This window comes from Geospiza fortis, unplaced genomic scaffold (genome assembly GCF_000277835.1).
Source record: "Geospiza fortis unplaced genomic scaffold, GeoFor_1.0 scaffold162, whole genome shotgun sequence".
NCBI classification, from domain to species: Eukaryota; Metazoa; Chordata; class Aves; order Passeriformes; family Thraupidae; genus Geospiza; species Geospiza fortis.
The window spans coordinates 1,022,269-1,043,380 of NW_005054316.1; positions in this window are offsets into that span (position 1 = coordinate 1,022,269).

Here is a 21,112-nt window from a genome sequence, read left to right on the forward strand (position 1 = left end):
AAATGTTCATAGTTACAATTTCCTTGAAACCATACTAAAGCAGCAGCAACCCTGCACTCCATCTTTCCTCACACATACATATTAAAAATTTCCAGAGATAGAGACAGGGGCTCATTAGCAAACTGAAGACAAGTAAGATGAAACACCCTTAAATTATTATTTTCCCATTAATTGTTTTGACATTACAAGATAAAAATCTGTGAAGAGACTGTCACAGCAAAGCAGTGTCTATAAAGTATTATGCAAAGATAATAAGCCTTTACAGATTGGATTTTAGTCTGGTTCCCCAGGATGCCACCTATTTCAACTTGTCAAATAAAAATAGCTAAATAGCTAAGAAATTAAATCAGCATTAGTGTATGCTTAAATTTTTAAGCTCTGAGAATTGTTATAGATGTATTGTCAACCATGTGTTTGGTATCTAGCTGTATTATCATCAGTTTATCTGATGATAATTAAGAATTCTCATGTGCATGTTGAAGAAATCAATTTGCATGTTACATAAGCTATAGTGCGTTACGGCTTAATAAATATGAACTCCACATACACCCACTTTTTCTTCCTAGACTGAATTATACTTCTTTAAAAAGAAAATACTTTGTATCATGTACAGCTTTCTATCTTACATTAACAACATCATAATATGCCTGATTAAAAGGAATCAAAGAATGTTTATATTTTGTTTCCTGGACATTCCAATTTCTTATCCTCTATCAGGCACAATCAATAATTCATTGCAAAAATGTGTGCTTCACATTTGTTTTCAGTAGTCATTCCATTGCCCTTTCCCTAACATGAAGATGGCCATAATCCAGTCTTGACAAGTACCCATCTCATTAATGCCTTTTTAATCAACAAGGATGGAATCCCTGTCAAGTTCTAGACAAATTATGTCGAAGCACATTCAACAAACAAAAGCATCATTCTCTCAATACATTTCAGTATAAATGGGTTTATTATGGTAATCTGAAATTAAAAAGCAGTGGGCAACAACATAGGAAAAAGTAGAAGAGAACATGTAAGAACAGGGGTTTTAGTGATATGTTGAAATAGCAAGTGGGGTTTTTTGCTTTGGGTTAGTAGGGTCTTTTTCAGTTTGCTGGGCTTTGATTTTTTTTCTCCAATCCCTGTCCTGCCCAGTATCACAAAAAAATCTGAACTCTCAGGATTACTATTTCTTTTTCCTCCCAGTGCGGTTCCACTGCCACCAAAATGCTTCAGCCCTGCTCTTTCCCTCTTGCTTTGCACACTCCTGTCTGACAGCTTCTTACACAGCATTGCCTCAGGGGCAGCACAGGGTTCACCAGGAGCACAGCAAAACAGAGGCTATGATTTCAGTTTCAGTGCTAGTTCTTCACCCAGGAGCAGCAATTGCAGCAAAATGAATCCAGCTTTAATGACGTAGCTCCAGGCTAACGCACGTTAAGTATCTTGGGGCAGGCGGTGATATGTGCACAGACTGGTCAGCACTAGCAGAACTAAAACATGCAGAAAAAATGCTCACACACAAATTCAGAGAATTCAGAAAATCCTGAAATGAGAATTCACCAGTATTAACTTCAGTCAAGTAAGTTTTCTCTCCCTTGGCTTCTTCCAGAAGTAATGAATGAAGAGACCAACTCAGCCGGAACCTAACTTTGATCCTTTGAATCAGTCCAGGAAAAACTTGTCTTCCATTAATTACAGAGAAGAGTAACTTTTTTCAAAATCTCCCTTTTGTGTCTATTCAGCCCAAGCAAGCAGACTTTAAAAGTTTGTAATTTGGCAAATGAATTATAGAAGAGATACCCCTGGCAAAAATGCCATCCGCTCCGAAATTTCAAGGCGGTGCTCCAATTATTGATCTCAGTGGCTAAAGCTAATTATTATCATTAGCTGCTGGAATTATTTTGAATGTAAATTTTTTTTCTCCTCATCTTATTTCCAGAAACTGTGCAATAGTTTAGTCCAAATATCTAAAAATACAAAAAATAAAAATTTAATTATAACAAAGTTTAACACACACACACGTGTATAAATGTAGTGATCAGGCACCATCAAAAATATTACACCTTGACTGCTGTAAATCATTCCAGTGAGGTACAAAAAGGTCTCAAGTCAAGGAATAGAAAATTTCCATGCCTCTAAACACCTGCCACATTGAGAAAAAAGCCACACAACAGGGAAGAATCATACAGAACAATCCATTCTCAGGCATCATTGTGCAGCGCAATTAACTGTTACCACCACTGAGCACACAAAATTTTTCTTAACCCAGACCCTTATCATCTAAAATAAAACTAAAATAACGTGAAGGCTGAAAGCTCTGCTAAATGCCCATTCTCAAAACTTCCCAAAAAAACACATCTCTCCCCATCAAGACAGTACCATCACAATGCCCTCAGATCGACCCCTCCTCCCTTCTCTCCTTGCCCCAAGAAAAGTAAACAGCCTTGCAGCGACATTCACTAATTCAGCTGCATTTCACCAGATGCTTTTTCAGTATAAATTTATATCTTTGCTATTAGTACAAAATGAGACAATAAATATATTCAGACCATATAAAATTGTAATTCAACCCTTCATTTTAGCAGTTTCTGTATTCAAACATTTAAACAATGCATCTCATACCTTTTACTGTTTTTCTAAGTGTATTAAATGACCAGATCATAAAATTTTTATAACAGAAGTCTCTTAACATCTTAAGATCTTAAAAATGCATTCTAAAAAAGCTGTCCTGACTAGTCAAAGCAAAGCAACTGAAGGAAATTTCAAATAAATTTCTGAATCCCTTTCTGTATGCCATTCATTTCAATAAAGAGAAACTAAGACATAATACTTTTCTAATAATACGTGATGAAAAACTTCTTGCTATTATTTGTGGCTGGGTTTCTGGAAAAGTTCATGGGGAGCTGATAGTCATGTGGTAGCCTAAATGTTTTGAGGCTTTTTTTAAAATAATGAAAATACTATGTTAATACATCCATATTTACTGAAGTCTTCTAGGCATGTCCTTGAAATAAGCTTTTGAAAATCTGCCAGACAAATGAAATTGCATATCTTCACATTGTCTTGTATGACTCATGTTGGCTAAGCATCTCCTCACTAAAACTAGACTTCTCCCACTCAGGCTTTTTAATTACTGTTCATAATTACCCTTTCCCTCCAAAAAGACTACAATTCTTTCTTGCAAACAAGAAATAGGATATGTTATGTTTTGATATTTCACAAAGATCAGGAAAAAGCCCTCTAAAGAGTTCCTGCTTTCTTGTTGTTGCTCCTTTTTGTGTTTATTAGGTTCCATCCACCAAACTTAATGGCACTGGATGAATGTATCTGAGAAGAGAATTCAGCAAAAAGTTGTTACAAAGTATGGCAGTGGGTCAATATTTAGATTTCTCTGCCAAGGGCAATAGAGTGTTGAATATATAAACATACTGCCAGGCTGCAGGGTTGTATGCCAAGTTATTCTCTTCCCACATATGGAACATAAACTTACTTCTGAAAGCAGAGGCAGCAATCTTAGGCTTTAAAGCAGCTTATGAAAGTTAGCCACTGCGTGCCCCATTGACTGGGCATTTCATTCCTCAGCTTTCCTTCACAGTCTCCTAGCATAATGGATGCCATACATATAAATTCATGTCCCCATGCATCAGATTTCTACAATTATTCAGCTGTCTCAGTGCCTAATTGGATTTTTAAAAGCACTGAGTAATTTAACATTTATTGATTTCAATGGAAGTATGCATTCATGTGATTACCTGAGTCTGTAAGTACACTAACATCTATAATTCAACTGGACTTACAATGAGATCACCTAATTGGATACTCCAATTTTGTCATTGCTAGTGGTGTGACTTCCAAAGATGCTGAGTCTTTGCAAATCCAAGCAACTCAGAGCTTTGTAGATGCTCAGCACTTCTGAAAAAGCAGACACTAAGCTTACCTGCCCTAATCAGAAGAAGGAGGCTACCTTTGATCAAGTATGCCTGATGCAGCATGTTTATTTAAAGTGCTGAAGTGTCATGCACTGTATACTGAGAGAGTCTGCCTAAATAGGAGGAGACTAAGGGGTCCTTCCACATTCATTCAGCACAGACCTGACATTCTAGCAGCTGCGTTTAGGTAGTCTGGAAGAACAAAAACTGATTCATATTTCAAAGATCCTTAGTGCATACATCAAAAAATAGAAGGTTCAAACTAAATTGTCTTTAAAAACTTGTCTTTGCCAAACATAGTGTAGCCTCCATGCTGTCCTACACTTCAAAAAAATAGGACCAAAGACACACATCCATTTCTGTGAGACCCATTTTGGAATTTATTTATTTATGCCTGCTTGGAAATTTGGCTGGCATATCCCTGTTGCCCAGCCTGTTATCTGTATAGCTAGAATCTGCTGTACTGGAGACATCCTGATGAAGTAAAAATGTACCTAAAGACTACAAACAGCTAATGTCAAAGGAATGAGCCAAAGTAAGGAAGTAAAAAATTCAAGCCCATACGAGAATTTGTAAGGGAGATAAAGACTACTATTTCTTGAAATAATCTCACCTTTAAAACATGCTTTTAACCTATGCCCTTCAGGGAGCTCTCAAGCCTAGCCAGAAATGGAGCTCAGTGCAACAAATTATCTACTTTGTCAATCCTAAAAGGAAGTTTCTCATTAAGTTGTGGTGATAACAAAACTGTATTTCTTCAACATTTAATGTGCAAATCTATAAACCTATAATATAGAAAACACTTAAACAAGATAGGAAAAAAGTTCTGTCTCATTTAAGTAGCCTTATTAGTGCTAGTGTAAGGTGCAGACTAACATAGCAGTGATAGTTCTGTTGTGCTTTTTTTTAAGAAGATGAAAGAGACAGAAGTAACTAATATAAATGTAGCTGTGGTTAGGACACAAGATGGGTAGAAATCAAGATATTAATAGAGCCAAGACCAAAAACCAGACCTTTGCTTCCACTGCCAGAAAGCAATTTCAAAAGCACAAAACACAATCCCATGATACAAATAGTCTTGTAGATCAGCAGATCTTAATTCTGTCTCTGAAAACTTCTAGATGCAGGTTTTACACTGCACTGGTCCACAGATTTGAATCCATGAACACAATGAGATCTAGGTTGGATAGCAGGATTCTCCAAATGCTTTTATACTACAGACTATCTTGACATAGGAGCTAACAACTTATCACAAGTCTCATAATATCTTTCCAATGACTATATAAGTTGCTTATGTACAAGAGCAACATTAGCAATGTGATTTTGTCATCATTTCAATGCAATTTTAAAATTGAAAATGAAGCGGACACATACAATTACTTAGCTCTCAAAGGATCAAATACTTGCCACATACTTATCAGACCATCAGTAACTTGTGAATCACAGAGTGAAAATCTTTATGACATAGTGAAAAGTCAAGAAAAAAGTAGGTGAACAGTGAGTTTTGCTCATTTTACTTTACTACTCAAACAAATCTTAGCACTGTTGCCTTAAATCTACAGTAAGGGCTAATATAACAGTGAGGTGTTATCATCTTATTGCAAAGCTCCTATACCTTGGTGATTTCTCATGGGCATCTCCTCACAGCACAGCCAACAAACTCCAATTCCCTTCTCAACCGGCTAACCCACTCTTTTATAGCACTCATCCTCATTGGACACAGCTGTGGCCTGTTAAGGGCAGGCCTGTTCCTAATTTTTGGTGATTAGTACAGCTGCAACACCTCAGGGGTGAGATTGCCTTCAGCACTATCTTTTATTTTCTTACATTCTATCCCCCCACAGTGAGGGATATGTGGTAGCATTTTATAACTAGGTAATGAATAGAGCTTGGAAGTTAGGGTGGACAATTTAGAGGGAGAACAGGAAATCAAGGAGAGCAGTGGGGATGCGTGAGAAAGAAAAATGTTTTTCCCATTTCTGATTAGCCAGATGCTAAAGATTCTTTAGTCAATGAAAATATGTAAGATGCTCTCTACTCCTAAATCAAATGATAATGTTGTTGGTTAGTAAATTTTCTAGTAAATGCTTACATAGTTAAAGTTTTCCTTGTTTGTTTGTAGTTTTTTTTGGTGGGGGGGGGCTGGAAGGAGAAGTTATTTGTTGGTGTTTTTAAAGTACTTTTCAGTTACAGGAATAGAAACATAAGTTAGAAGAAAAAAAACCCGAACACCAAAATACTACTTCAGCTGCCACTAAAAGCTTTTCAATTAACAATTGGTCAGATTTGTCTTTTAAATCCCAGCAGAAAAATTTATAGCAACATTGAGAATTCTTAAAGATGAGCTAAATAAAGCTTTCGCCCTTGGAGAAGACTGAGGTCTTTCTAATTCAAAAGAGTTTTACAGAGCTAGGTTTTCTATTTTCTTCCTTTAATAGATTCAGGATTTATTTCCCTGGTTGGCCAGCATTATTTCTATTTTCCAGATAGTCCTGTTTGCTTGGTTAGTCACATGCAGACAGCTATTGATATAGCGCAACTGTAGGTTTCTGCACAACATAGCCCAGACAAAGAACACTTAACACTTATCTTTAGCTCAGTCTATAGCTAGAAACAGAATTATACCCCAGCTCAGTCTTCAGTCCCCAGAACTCAGCTACAAACCAAGCCAATGTAATCTCAAAGCTCCCTAAAATATCTGTGTTAACACTAAATAAAATGGCAGAAGCTGAAGGATCAAGAACAAGGTGTTTCCTCCATAAAGCCAGTTTTGCTCAGGTCTGAACTCCTATAATGTTTAATTCAAAGCACTTGTTTCTTATTGCCAGTAACTTGTGTTAAGTTTGATGCCAGCTGGCAAAACCCAGCCTGTCACCTCAGTAAAACTACCTTCCCAAACAGCCCAAGCCTGCAGCAAAATGTCAGCACGGACAAATGCCAATTGAGAACATATGCCCTCGGCTCCTCTGACACTGTCCTTTCACAGAATAGCACCTTCCTCAGCATGGATGCCTGGCACTGGGAAAAGCAGCCAACTCTGTGTATGTTCCAATAATACAGCAACACTGGCAGCTGTGAGCTGGTAAGTTTTTGGAGTGTTGCGCACACCAACACAGGAATAGAGGGGGTGTGGTTTCCATTCTAGGATTTAATTAAAATGAACACAATTTTCTTGAGGCTTAAATTCCTCCTGACCTTCTTTTGTACCTGATAAATTAAAAGGGAGGAAATTCTAAGAGGAAGGAGGGAGAAGAGAAATAAAATAGATCTTTGTCACTGAGGAAGACAATGTGCTAACAAAAATGCAGCCATGGTAACTTAGCAATTACATCCCAGCCTGTTGTACAATAATTAGAACTGACGAGGTCACTTATACCTTGGCTTCTGTGGAACAGAGAGGGAAGTGTGAGCACCAGTTTCAGTATTTTAGATGACCACGACTTCATTACTGAATAAACTGATAATTGCTTTAGTTGTGAAAGAAAAAACTGCCAAATAACAAGTTTTAACACTCATCTTAAAAAAAAAATCCCCTTTTCCAAACGAAGTTACAAACCAAGCAGACCAGCACAGCACACAGAGTAAATCCTACATATTGCAGTATGCAGAGAAATGTTTTGTTTTTTTTTTCATTCTCAAACCTGTGCACATAGTGTGTGCTCAAAACAGTTCTCATGCCTGTCTGAGAAGTGGAGAAATGGTCAGATTGAATCAGACAGGCTGACTTTGCCAGACTTGAGCCAAACGACAGCACATTTTCAAGCCGCACTGCAAGGCAGCATGCCACAGATAAGAACACAGTGGTAAGATCATGACTTACTGCCACAAGGTAAGTAGGTTTTTGAAATTGAAAGGAACTGAGCTATTTGCATGTTTGTATGGTCAAGTGCATTTCTGCAGGAGCTTTTTCTGGATGACTGGAAAGGAACCATTTGAATACCATTCCCTTAGATTTTAATGACACTCTATCTAGTCAAATGTACATCAGGTGAAAAATAACCAATAAAAATAGCTTTTTACTCGGAGGAAAAAATACAACTTTAATAAATCAGCTCTTGCTTCATATACAACCAAACAAGTGAAAGATTCTAGTTCTTGTTTGCAAAAAATCAACAGCTAATATTGCTGCTCAAGGGACAGTATCTCAGTAGACATCTGGAAAACCTACTGATTAATTAATAGATTCATTAATTAGACAGCTGTAGTGTTAGAAGATAATTTAATTGTTTGGATTAATAATCCTACTAATTAGTCCTAAAGAAAATCATCATCTACCCATGGAGATGAGAAAACACTGACTTCCTAAACACCCATCTGCATGATTAACTTCACATTTCCAGAACATGTTAACTAAGTACTGACAGACTTAATAGACTGTATGTGCCTTAGGAACATCCAGAGCAAATCTAAAGGCTGTGAATTTTCTGGTATATAGCATATATGTGTATATATATATATATATACACACACATATACACATATATATATATACATATACATATACACACACTACTGAAGACAAATGCTACTAAGAATAATTTACCTATTTCTTGATTCTGAAGTATGGTCCTGACATGGGAATCTGAGAAAAACAATTATAAACATTAAGCTTGTGTGGGGCTACATAAAAACTGAGGCAGCCTATGAAGATTACTTAATTTAAAAGCATCAAGGTATGCAAGTGACACACAGCAGTGAAGAGGAGCCTATGCAAAACCATGACAGGCATACAGGGTTTGTGAATAATCTTATTTGTCTTATCAAGATAGACATATCCCTTTCTGGAAAAGAAATGCTGAAATTATATGAGGTATTTCATACGAGCCATAATCATCTACAATATGTGACAGCCAGCTTAGAGTTCTGTTTAATAATGAGCTAAAGACCTCATTGAGGAATGTTCCTGTCATTAGAGTTGAATCTGACAGTATGTCTGTTTGATGTTAAATATGCTAAAAATTCTCATGCTGGTTTTCCTCCTTTCTGTCTAAGTTGCCAAATGTATAATGCAGGTAGTACATCAAGGAGTATCGTTAAAATAAATTAATGAATTTTGTGAAGCACAAAGGTGCTTCACTGTCATTCACCTCAAAAACCCACAGATAAATGGGTCATTTTGCATGGAATTTCATTTAATTAACATAAAAACATGTAGTAGGGATATAAAGAGGAAAAAACATTTTGCACATCAAACACCCCACATGATAAAAAAATTTACAAGCAGTTGGAAAATAATTAACTATGAAATAGTTACATATGAAAGGAGAGGAGATAGGGTAAAATAGTTAAAATTGCAAAGGAAGCCACAACTTGATGTTTATTTCCTGTTCCAAGTACTTGCTTCTGCAGGCATAAAATTCTCCTCCTGCATTCATGAGTTCTTTAGCTTTTTAGGTCTTTGCATGCTGTGGAGTTTTGGAAAATGAAGTTTATTGGCTAAGTCAAAGACTGAAAGAAACCACACCACATCAAATTATAAAAGCTACTTAGTTACATAAAAATTCATGGAGTTCCTTGTAGAATCTTAATGGGGAAGAGATAACAAGAATGCTTTTAAAATTCTACAGCATCACTTTATGCACAGCTTCCTCTGAGTAAAATAAATCTCTTAATGAATGTGTATCAGATTATAATAATAAACTACGTGACATTAGGAAAGAAACCTACAGCTCAAGTGAAACTATGACTTAAATACATAGAAATCTTGTCGTTGTTAACTCTGGCCAGTGCTTATTTCACCTGCAACGTAGTGCTTGAATATTACAATCAAAATCAATATTTCTTCTCACAAACACTTACAAATTCTGCAGTTGTATGTTAAATCAGAAGTTTCTTAACAGAATATTGATCAAGTAAGTTTAGCCGTTAACTTCCATCCTACCAAGTACCTGCACACTTGAGCTTCCAAAACACACTACAACTCACCCAAAACGCAATCTGCAGAGCAAGAATTGAATAGAGAGTGGGAGAAGCACATAGAGAAACCTTCAGAGACTGCATGGGTAAGGATGGAGCAGAAAGATGCTGTGGTTGATCACGTCTGAACACCAGGTACCCAAAGCTGCTCGTGGGTCAAGATAAGGACAGGGAGAGGTCACTCATCAGTTACTGCCATGGGCAAAACAGACCTGGCCTTGGGGAAATTAATTTAGTTTATTACCAATGAAATCAGAGAAGGACAATGAGAAATAAAACCCAGTCTTGAAAATCCCTTTCCCCACACCTCTCTTTTCTTCCCAGGGTTTACTTCACTCCTGATTTCTCCACCTCCTTCCCATTAGCAGTGCAGTGGGACAGTGAATTGGGACTGTGGTCAGTTCATCACACTCTGTCACTCCTTCCTCCTCACAGGGAGGATTCCTCACACCTTCCTTGCTCCAGTGTGAGGTTGCTCCCACAGAAAACAGTCCTCCACGAACTCCTTCCCCGTCAGTCCTTCCCACAGGCTGCAGCTCTTCACAGACTGCTCCTGTGTGGATCCATTCCATGGGGTGCAGTCCTTCAGGAACACAAAGATCCAGCACAGGACCCTGCAGGGTTAAAAATCCTGCCAGCAAACCAGCTCAAGTCTGGGCTTCACTGTCCACAGGTCCTGCCAGGAGCCTGCTCTAGTGCAGACTTATCACACTGTCACAGCCTCCTTCAGGCATTCCCTTGCTCTCCACCATCACATCTCCCCAGAGCACATACTAATAATCAAATTATAGGCTAGAACACACTAAAACATTTCTTGTCCCTTGTCGAACTGTAGCTGCAAAGCTTGTCTCTACAATGACACAATCAGGTCTAAAAATAGAGAAAGGGGAGGGAAAAAGAAAGTAAATAACTACACAGTCTAAGACAAAGACATCCATCCACTATTCTACCAACCAATGCATCTTCCCTACAGAATTATTTGTTTTATGCAATTATAACTTCTATTTGATACAGGATAAAGACGCACGTAGCAGAATAGAGACCCACAATACTGAGAACTCCCCCATTAAAATTGTCTATTTCATTTAGAAACTTCCACAATTCAAAGCCCAACTACAACTAAGTGAAGTCCTCTGATAACCTAGGAAGAAGAGAAATGATCAAAAAATGAGATGGATCATGTACTGGGATGAAGGGAAAAAACATATTACTTAGTCTCCTTTTATATCATGTTTATAAAAAGAGCAAATTATTTTGTTTTTACTTGACAGAAAAAAAAACAGATGTGAATTTTAAGAAACTAGTAGAAAACAGAGGAAAATATGTTCAGAGGAATGTTGTGTATGGGAAACCACCTTCCTGCCTTCTCTAAGTATATCAGAAGTTAAAAAAACTACTCTAGAAAAAAAGAGCCTATAGTAGAAAAATTTTTCAAGTAAATTTATTTCAGGGATAAAATCCACGAATTCCTATTACGTGGTGTTAGGGAAAGACAGATATATATTTAGATTGTGGTGACTGCAGTCAATAAGAGTATTTCATCACTACTGCTGCCAAAATAGACAGCATAGAAATGTGTCTGACAAGTGTAAAGAGAACCTGAATGATTTATTATTTGCATTACACTAATAACTGAAGGGTCTGAAGGAAGATGAACCAAGTGGGATCAACTGGTTAAAAATAAATCATTGGCATTGTATTTCTAGAAATAACCTTTCTCCATAACTTATCAAGTGACTTTTCCATATTACTTTTTTTTTTTGGATTGGACACCCTTTCCTCTTGATGCCTATTTAAAAAAGTATCACATATAGTCAATGATTCTGTGTACCTGAGAAACATGAAAAGTTCCCTAACGTAACAGTTACCAAATCATACATCTAAATTGCAAACATCAACTAGAGGTAGATTATTTTCTGAGCATGGAAAAGACTTACTGAACAGAAAAGTAGCTTAAAGAAAAATATATTGAACCAAACTACTAAAATTAAGCAAAGAGCACAGGACTGCTCTTGATGGCTTAAGTAGCACCTCTAAGGTCCTTTACCTTTCCCTCTGTCCTTCTGTCCTTTTTTGGCATTTTCACATTCTAAAAAATAAATTACTCAAACTATGTAATTATTTACGTTGATACAGATTAAGGTAATAGAGAGTCTTTTTTCACCACCTTTTTCACTCATTGAGTTATTAGGAGAGAAGACAACTTCTGGCTATGTTGAAGCATAACTGCATTCAGCCTTTAGTAGTCGGTCACTATCAGCAGATGGCAGGTGATCTGTCAGTCAGTAGATTAAAGGTAATGCCAGAGGTCCTTGCTGCCATTGCAAAAGATTCCTGTAACAGACTTAAAAATATACAGAAAATATTGTTACTGCTACAGTTCCAGCTATGGAATACCTCTTGCAGCTGAACTAATTATTACTAAAACACCCTCTCCTTAAATTGTATGCATCATTATGCTGTATTGAGAGCAGCAAAGTGCAATAAAACCCAATCCACCAAACGTGTATTTGTTTTGAGAGAATTTTTATGGTAGATGATGCAGAAAAAGTAAAGGAAGTTAACACAGAGGAAAACAATGGTCATATAAAATTTAAAAATTAAGACACAAACCCTTATGGAAACACAAAATTGAAGACTGGAACGGGAAGAGAGAAATCTAGGACAATGGGATTTTATAACTGTGCTTGACCATAACAGAAGTCTCATAACACCAAGTATAGTTGAATGTGATTCTCAATTCTTTGTTTAGATAGTAGCAGTGGAAAGAATAGAGTTTGAGGGGATTTTGGTTGTTGTTTGGGTTTTCTTCTTGTTTTGTTTTTAATATGCATGTCAGCCAAATAATTTAGAGTGTCAAAATATGAATGTCAAAATCAGTCTGCCTTTCTGTCAAGAACACACAGAGAATATGAGCACATTGCCAACTTCTACAACACTGTCAAAAGTATTAACAGCACTTTTTTTCCCCCTCAAGGCATATGGTTCAGTAACAACCCACTGAGCTTCAAATTTTTAATAATATGTTATTTCTGCTTAAAAAGTACAAAGGCAAAAATAACAGACAGAAGTTAACTGATGATAATACAGTGACAACACAGCTGTGGTGGTCTGGAAGAGCTAATTATGGGCTATTACATTCAGTAAAATCTGTGGATGGTAGTGCCCTGAAACTAATTAGGAAGGAGTTGGAGTAATGAAGAATCACCATCAAGAGGACAAGTACCACCAACATGAACAGCCTCAAAGTCTCAAGTCTGTGCTCCTCATATGATCAAAAAATCATAGTAGCTCCTCACCACATCCAGCACAAGTGAGATTCACTGCAGAATGAGAGTGATGAGTGCAGTCAGAGTTTTGTGCAGGCCCCTGCAGCAAATACCCTCCATAACCCAGAACTGGGTTAAAGTATGCCCACTGCTGGACCAGCACTCCTATTCCGGAGAATGCAACTGAGATTTTTCTGGAATAAACTTGTAAGGATTTCACAATGTTGTTTTTCACAACCATTAAGAGCCATCTTAATGGCTTAAGACACACCTACAGATGTGATACTTTTTTTCCCCTTGCTTTTTATTAAAGGAACATGTTTGTATTCATGGGCTTGAAAAAAATCCCTGGCTCCCAAAGAGAGCAGAGAGAATGGAACTGGAACACCATCAAGAAGTCCTAGGGACAGCATCCTTTCTCCCTCATTCACCTCAGCCTCATGGCATGAAATCTCTGTGCTCTGGGCAACAAGTCTGGCCCCACTAAAAAGTAATACACATTTCCCTCTTTTCACTTCTTTATCTGAAGTACCTCATGATTTTTAACAAATACAGTTTTGGAGAGAATGCCACTGCTCTGTAACAGATTCTTATTTCAAAAGTCCCATATCTTTTCATCGGATTTTCTGTCAAGGTACTTCAATGGAAAATAAGAAAAACTGCATCATAACAAATACATTTACACCTTCACAGTGCACAGGGTTTATTTCATGTGCACATCAAGTATAACCACACTTTCACCACCTGCATTCATATCACAAATGCATGAAAATGTTAAAAACTATGATAAAAAGGAAAAATTATGATTATTTAATGCTTTAATTTCTCATTTTCAAGGTGCAATCACACTTACATGTAGAAGAAGCTTTTTTCATGGCTCTGCAGTGAGGAATGGAGTATCTTATACTGGAACTTATAAATCAAATCACAAATATATATATATACATTAGTGTAATACAGATATAATTTGTTTTGGATAAATCTCCACCATGTAAGAGAGTACCTTTGTATATTTTCACTATGAAGTATTTAAAAAAACACAAGCAAGCTAAAAACCCCAAAAGCACCAAAAAACCACAACAGGCTGATTTTCAGGAATTAAGCAGATATTCAAATAAGACTTCCAAATACACAATATTTAATTCTTGATTCTTTTTAATTGCCTCAAATGATTCTCAATAAATAAGTGTCAATAAAAAAGAAAACCCATTGAAGAGAAAAGGTATTGCAATTTAAAAAGTTCTGAAGAAACTACTGCCTTTAAATTTAATTGCTCTGCATTTATTTCTATTTAGCTGTAGACACTATTAAAGTCACTGCAGTTCTGTACTTCCTACGTAAGTTTCAGTCTCTGTATCACATGCACATCAGCTTGCTTACTGCTGAAAGTGCAAAGGATTTATGGTACATGTGGAAAATAGCAACAAACAACTCCAAAGCCCTTGAATCAGCGAAGCTACTTTTTTCAAGAGCTACTAAATGATCAAAAAGTAATAGAAGATATCTTTCAAAGTATAATTCCAGCCATCAACATTTTCACAACTATGAATTTGTCAGAGCATTTCTTTTCATTCAGGTACCAGATAACACATGTAGATCTTCCACAATACTTGCACCAAAACATGGTATTATTCCAATGTTGTGACACAGTATATTCATATCATAACGGATTAGCGTGTGTTGCCACCCTAGGGTACTTTCTCAGCAAATTGTTGTTTTCCATTTGATGTCATCTCTCTGCTGGACATCACACTGTTCTGGCAATGGTAGCCCAGGTTGATCCCAGGTTCTGCTCCACTCCTCTCATTAGGACTGTAGTGTTATCTAAATTCTTGCATGTGGTACTGTTCATGCAGCTCTCTACCACCCACAGATGCTTCTCAAATCCCACATGCAGATAAACCTAGACCAAAAGAATCCCAACACCTCATACATTCATACATTCTTACAGCTCCATGTTTCTGGGCTTTTTTTTTTTTTTCTATTTTTTTCTCTCCCCTTCATTTTGTGCTTCTCATGTTTTTGAAAAGCATGAGACAAAAACTATTTTGTCAGGAATTCTTAAATCTTCTTAAAATTTTAATCTCTTTCCTTCTCTTGCCCTGGCATTTCTTTTCCTCTAAAGTAGGATGATGGCAGTACTTCATATTGGAGCATACAGCAAGGGAAAGAATGGATTTATAGGAAACCATTCTATTTCAGCACTACATATTCCCATTATACAACTTATTCTTATGAGCAGTAACTCACAGATTAAAGTAGTAGATACACATTCAATCTCGGGTAGAAGACAAGATGTAAATTGTAGTTCTGAAACACTGAAAAGCTGAGGATACTATTCATCCCTCTGAGCCAATTTATGAGGACATGGCCAAGTAGGTCCAAACCAGGAAAGATGACTGAAATCAAAGCTGTGTGCCACTGTGTTAAGTGCTGCCAACAGTGACTGTGAAAGTGTTCCCCCACCAGTCTTAGGATTTCTGTGTAAACAACCAAAGCATGTGCCCTCTCTCAACTGAGCTGGCTCAAAGATCTGACTGACAGCTTGCTGCCTTTAATGAACTGGAAAAATGTGTCTTCTGCCTCTGTAGATTCGGGCAAGTTCCGCTCTGAGAAATCATGAGCTGCTGTTGGCCCACTCCATCATCCCATTCCTTTCAGCAGTCCACTCTGAATAATTAAAAAGACAAAGGATTGTTTTACATTTCTAAAGGTTTTCTTTACTCTCACTTTATCTTCCCTGTTGCTTTGCGTCATTCAGACAGAAGATTCAGATATTTGGAAGCTACTAGGCCCCTATGACAAAAGCTCTTATTCCCAAATGAAACTGGGTCTTGCTTTTTCTCCTTAATATGTGTTCGTATTCATTAGCAAGATGACATTTTTCCACAAAACTGCATCTATAGAATGTAGTAGATCACATTCACAGCACTAACACCTTACCAAGAATTGTGCTGACTCAGGACTGCTGGACCTGATATCCACATTCTGTGTAAAAGACATTATGGAATAAAGACAACTGAGATGCCCATCACCTAATTTTAACTCCAAGTTTTGGGGTTTTTTTCTTGTTATTGTTATTATAACCAGGAAAGGGATTTTGATTTTAAAAAGAAAGACAGGAGGGTGATAGGAAAGCTGTTTCCCGAGCACAGCAGTGCTAGACAGGATGTGAATGTTGCTATGATTCTTCCTTGCTGTGAAATTAAATTAGTCTCAATGCAGAGCTGATTAACCACTGCAACTGGTACCACTTAAATGTGCAGCAAGAGTCTTAAGTTCATATCCCATTCTACCTTATGTAAAGTTGGTTTTAATTTTCCTTCTTCATCCTTCCTCCACTTCAGCAGTTTTCTCCAGTCCAGAAAACATTTCCAGATTAGTTTGCCTCATTTCCTCCTGGCAGCTTCTCCAAGAAGCACATCCCAGCAGTGGCCCAAGTAAGGTTTTTCCTCCCAGGGCAGAAGAATCTCCTTCTGACACTCCTCTTGAAGATGGAGCACTTTACACAGGAGCTTGCAATGGACCCCTGAAATCCTTACAGATCATTTCATAGCTACTAAATGAGAAGAAATTGTTTGTGATGAAGGTTTCTGAATCTGTATCCTGACACTAGAATAATAAATAAAAACCTTCCACTCTTAACAGCTGCAACCTCAAAAATCTCTGAATGACTGAGTTTAGTGGACCTCAGGCCACACAATTCTAGATTTCTCCCTTTCAGTAGTTTTCTTTCCTCTGGTGCACGAAGCATCCATTCCCTCCAGAGGCCCCCTGTGACATCTGTTGAAACATCTGCTTCATTTTCTATTCTGTATAATATCCATAAAAAACACTCGAAAAACCCCCACAAAAAATTACTTGCATTTCATACACTGAAAACATAATAAAAGCACACATCATTTGGAGTACTTTTAACAACTTGTTCTCATCTTGAGTAACATAGTAACAAACTTTACAGGGAGAGAAGAGTACACTTAAACACCAGTATTCCCAGTGTATCTTACGACATTTACTTTTCTCTACCAGTTCCAAACAAAACATGTACATATATGCTGTGCAACAGAAAGTGGAAAAAACTGTATCTCATCATGAATCCACATTTGCAACACTGCCAAAATAAACATAAGCAAGGGTAACCTAACACTCCTTTCATCATAACCCAGCTTTCTTCCCTCACGTGTCCTTATTCCTTCAGCATACAATAAGAATCCAAGACTTTTTCAGCCAAGGTCTTTAGCTTTCTGTCCTCTGCTTCATACCTAGAAATAAAGTGAAACCAATCATTATGCTTATTACACACTTATAAATCACTTCAGAAGTGATTTGTCTTCACAATATTTTAGAAGCAATGCACTATTGAGAAATCCTATGTACTGTTTTAATCTATGAGTCATAAGCAAATTATCACAATTAAAGGCCCATTGTTCTTCTTATTTTAAAACATTTTGTAAGAATTAATTTAGTACTTAGCAAAGATATTATGTTTGCAGTTCTAAAACAACCATGACCTTATCTACAAATTCTGACGGAGGAAAAAATTGAACTTGCAACCCAGAGGTTAAAAGACTTCGTCATATTGCTGTAAAATCCCTTGCTTCACCTGTGCATATGAAGGGAAAAGGGGAACAATATAACATGGCATAAGAAGATTAAATGCAGAAACAGCTTCTCAGTAAAACAAAGAAATGTTTTAAACATGGAAATATTAGAAACTACTCTTAAAAAACATTGATCAAATGAAGTTTAGCATTGAAGAAAATAATGTCACCTGCACCTACACATGGTTCTTCAAAGAGAACAAGAGTATAATTCTCCAAATTACACTCTTACCTTTCTAGATCTGACAAACAACTACCAAAGTAAGCACAATCCATTAAAATCCCACATATCCTGCACTTGCATCACCTGAACACAGCTTCTTTTAGGACCATCACACCAGAAGACATGCTCCAAAGACTCTAGCTATCTGAGGAATTGCCATTTCTAGGATTTCTAGGCACTGAACAGAACAACTTTGGAATAGATGTCCTGCTAGGCTTCCCAGAGCACAGCCTGCAGCACAAGCCATAGCCTGATGCTCCTTGGATGTGAGCCCACACAGATCCAGAAAGTTTATACCTTTGCACTACACCATCTAGGTCATGTTACTTCTCTAGACAGCATTTCAAACCCTGCCATAACATTATTGTGAGGAACATATGATTCAAAGCAAGTGGTGCAAAGAAGATTCAATGCTGATTGGTATTGTGCTTATATTAAAAAAATGTAACTAACAAGAAAAGATTGTCTGCTGGAAAAACTCAGCCCTTTAAAACCAGCCCAAAGTGCTTCTAGAATTTAAAAACTTAAGACACTCTTCTCCTGACATCCTTTCTCCTGATTTTGAAAATAGGATATTTTGAGACAGACTCAAGAAGAGCAAGTTACAGTCAGCATAAGAAAACTAGTCATAAGCACCTAACTATACACTATTATGGCCTTGTAAGTGTACACACATGCTTTTTTCTCCCCACCAAAATTCCCAATGAGATTCATTTGCAAGTGCCAGCTTTCTCCTACAAAACAGTATTTCCTACTATAGCATATAGATTTTCAACTGAGAAGAAAACAAAGCAAGAATCAATTTTGGTATTTTTCCAAGTTCTGCTAGACAAATTTTGAAGACTAAAACCAGATGAGCCGGAAGTTTTTTCTACCGTATCTACCCTTATATACAGGTTCTACTATATATACCCTTAAATAAATGCAGATGTTAACCCTAAGAATATCACGGGATTATCATAAATCGTTTAACACATCTTTTCATTTTCTAAACCAACACTCTACTAACTTCACTTAAATAACCTGAGGATTTTTTTCTTCAAGAAAAATTCAGAACTATTACAACACAATGTGCAAAGCATCATAACACTACAAATAGATTTTTCACCCCAAGGATGGTTGGGCACTGGAACAGGCTCCCCAGGTAAGTGGTCACAGCACCAGCCTGACAGAGCTCAAGAAGCATTTGGACAACTCTCAGGCACAGGATGGGACTCTTGGGGATGGTGCCATGCAGGGCCAGGAATTAGACTTGACGAGCCTTGTGGGTCCCATCCAACTGGGGATATTCCATGATAAGACACAAAATATTAATTATACTGCAAGGCTCCCTAGTAATTACTGTAAATAAACCTTTAAACCAACTTAGCAAGATTTCTGAAGTCTTTAATAAAGGCAGATGCCAACTAATTCATTTTGACAAGTAGTAGATTGAAGATGAGCATTTTGAAATACTGTGAGAAATAAAAGAACACAAGCTTGTGTAAAGAGCTGTATTTCAGAATGCTTTATACAGTAAAAGGCTGTCAAATGCACAGTTTCTCTCTTTAAATATAATCTATTGAATAGTTCTATTAGTTTGATGCATTTGATTTTTTTGCAATAATTTACTTAATATTCCTGTACTGGTCTCAAGGGTCTCAGCTCTTGGCTATTTGTATGCAACCCAAAAGAATTTTAAATTAAACTTCTGTTTTAAACATATCATTTTGATGCAAATGCATCTATGTATGTTATACTTGTTTAGTGCTGCAGATTGACATGACATTCCATTTGCTTTTCTTTTTTATAGTATAAAAGGTCCTTTTTGCTAAAGTTGTTGCCTTGATTTTAACGAAGTGTGTAGTTCAAAAAAAGCAGTAATATACAGGGTTTGCAAAGAGTCCAAGTCACTGTACAACTAGATTTTTTCATGACATATTTTGTGTGTGCACACAAGGGAGAAGCTTGAAGTAGAAAAGACTCTTATTTTTATCAGTTTAAGTAGACTACATTCAGCCACTACATTTAATATCATTCAGAATGACAATTGTAGGCAACCACAATTGTCATATTCTGCTTTTTGAGATGGAATTAAATTCAACCACGCAATTGTGTACGTAATTTTCTATTAAATCTGCTCTTATTTTTAAACTTAAAGAACTGCAATGAGTTTATTCAGAAGGTTTCAGAGTTAAGAGACATCCACAAGAGCGTTTTTCAATACATTTGAAATATTACAGCTCAGTGGAAATATTGAGCAAAATGGTTGTACCCACTGAAGCAGACAAGTTGGTATCAAAACTTAGGAATCTAAACAAAATCTCTAGATAGCAAAGAAATGACTCCTGGATTAAATGAGAGAAAAGATACAATTAACAACATAATAAGTAGAGGAGCTAAAAAGGTAAGGTGAAATGATGGAAGAGAAAAGGACACAGCATCCATATAAATTGATCATGGAGACACAGATACAGTCTACAGTAACACAAGACAATCCAATTTATCTCTTCTTAATATACACTAGGAGCCTGAGAAAAGATCTAACTATGTCAATTCTGCTACACAATTGGTTTAGAAGAGCTGCTGTCTTTCATGATAAACATTGGATGTTAGGATGGTTGAACCTCCAACACACAGAAGTTTCCTCTCATAGTGAAAGCATAAGTATCTTCAGGAGGGAGAAACACTACAGATTTATTTCGTTTCCAACTGTGTTTCTAAGTCCAGCATAATGCACTTTTTTTTTTTCATTTTATTTTTTCCTACACTTGTAGATTACTCAGTTTTTCTACCACACTTCATATAAGGGAGATTACAAAACAGAGGATGGTGCAAATGGCAAAGCAAAGCAGCATCTGCAACTCCTGTGCAGAGCTGTCCCCAAGGGCAGCCTGGGCTGGCAGAGCACCTCCAGCCTACTGCCTACAGGTCTGTCTGCTCTGTGGTCGAGTTAATCTCAAAACTGGATAATCTACTCTGGGTTAATCAAAAACAGACCCTAGCAAATCAAGACCTACAAATACCATTTTGTTTTATACAAAACCCAGGTGGAAAAAAGCAAGGATTTAACTTTTCTTTCAGCAAACTAACATCTGAATAAAAGTAGTATTTTCTTCTCCAGAAAACCAAGACACAGATTCTCAACACCCCTGAGATGGTTGCTCAATGAGTGTCATCTTTTACCTAATATTGGCAGACAGCATT